Here is a 2,181-nt window from a genome sequence, read left to right on the forward strand (position 1 = left end):
GAGGCATCACCATCCCAGACTTTATCCTGTACTACAAAGCTGTCATCATTAAGACAGTATGGTATTGGCACGAAAACAGACACATAGAACAATGGAATAGAATTGAGAACTCAGAATTGGACCTAAAAATATACAGCCAACTAATCTTTGGCAAAGCAGGAAAAGAATATCCAATGGAAAAAAGACAGTGTCTTTAACAGATGGTGTTGGGAGAACTGAACAGCAACATGCAGAAGNTTGCACATTTAGGAGGATTGGGAGGAACTTAACGGAGGACCATGGGGGAGAAGAAGGGGGCAAATAGTGGGGGAGAGGGAGAGAGACAAACCATGAGAGACTCTTGAATGCTGAGAACAAACTGAGGATGGATGGGTGTGGGGGGAGGGGGACATGGGCATGGAGGAAGGCACTTGTGTTGATGAGCACTGGGTGTTATATGGAAACCAACTTGACAATAAACTATTTGTAAACAGAATTAAAAAAATTAAAATAAAACATATACATACCTACCCTATTATAAAAAAGGTTATTTATTTATTTTGAGAAAAAGAGAGAGCTGGGAGGGGCAAAGAGAGAGGAAGAGAGAGAATCCCAAGTAGCCTCCATGCTTCAGTGTACAGCCAGATGCAGAGGTCATATTTATCAACCCTGAGATCATGACCTGAGCTCAAACCAAGAGTAAGACACTTAACTGACTGAGCCACCCAGGTGCTCCTCAGTATTCTTAATTGTATCTTCTGTTTCACCATATCATGTTATTGCCTAAATAATGTTGTATAGCAAATAATCACAAAACCTTAGTGGCATATAGTAATACACATTTATTCAGTTCACAGATATGTGATCTAATCTGGGTTTAGTTTGGCTAACCTTTTGTTCATGTGTCTACAGGCAGATACAGAATTTAGGAACCTAGTTTTGGTTCACATGCAGACATGCAGTCTCCAATTGTTGTGTACCATTGTCCCATCACTACCAAGATGTAAGTTCTTACAGACTTAGGAAAAGACTGATCATTCTATATTCAAGATAGTATTGTAGCCTCCATATAGTTCAGTCAAATAATAACAACTTGCCTCAGTGCAAGTGCCTTGAATGTCAGTCAGGAAAAGAGTCACACCAATTAACAAATCTCCAAGTCTCCAAACTAAGAACCATCTCACAAGAGTAACCATATATTTCCAAATGATACCAACTCACACCTATAAAATTCACCCAACATATGAACTCCACATGTGGCCAAATTCCTACATAAGGTCCATTAACTGCTCTGCTTGGGACAGAGCAGAAAAATCAGAGTAAGCCATGCATTCAGCTTTGTCTTTTTTTTTTCTTTTTTTTTTACTTTAGATGCTGAGTGGGGATCTTGTCATCATCCCTATAATTATAGCAATGCCAGTCTCTTGTTAACATCTGGAACAGCAACTAACTGCATAGAGTTGTAGGTAGAAATCTACTATATGCTTCCTCTTTATTCTTCATATTTTCTAATAATTTTTAAAGGTTATATAGTCTCTTCATTAAATCCCTTTAAATAGAAGCAACTAAAGCCTTTGATTTTCTTGCATAGAACTTTTAAGGACACCCTCTAAATAGTGTTTGATTGTCATTTCCACACCTTTAAAAATTCATTTTTTGCATAGACTTGGTTGACAAGTCAAGTGTTACCTTAAGGTTTTTTTTTTTTTATTTAGATAGCTGTTATTTACCTTCCTTTTCTATTTTATCTATTCTATCTTTCAATCAATTCTCCTATCAGTCTTTTCTTCAATTCCAATGCCATCTTGCTGAATGTCCTAGCTTCAGGCCCCACAACCATTAAATTATGTCATCTAAGACACCCATAAACAAAATTAATAAGCAAGAAAGTTGCAAGTCCTCTCATCCAATTTGAAAAAAATAAACAAATGACAATCTCAGCATAATTCTAGTCCATTTTGTGTACATATACCTTTCCACAGAAGTCATAAGATACAACAATAACAGAAAAATAAAATTAAATATTGACATTACACAAATGAATTGTAATTCTCATGAAGCATGCAAGAAAAACTTTGTGATAATATTTGTCTTAGTATAAATCAATTACTAGTATGTGCTTCTCTTGAATTACAGTTTATTTTATTTGATTTTTCTAGCTATTTTTACTATACATATACTTTTCAGAGATAAAATGGGAAA

Source organism: Crocuta crocuta, unplaced genomic scaffold (genome assembly GCF_008692635.1).
Source record: "Crocuta crocuta isolate KB4526 unplaced genomic scaffold, BGI_CrCroc_1.0 scaffold462, whole genome shotgun sequence".
Classification (NCBI taxonomy): Eukaryota; Metazoa; Chordata; class Mammalia; order Carnivora; family Hyaenidae; genus Crocuta; species Crocuta crocuta.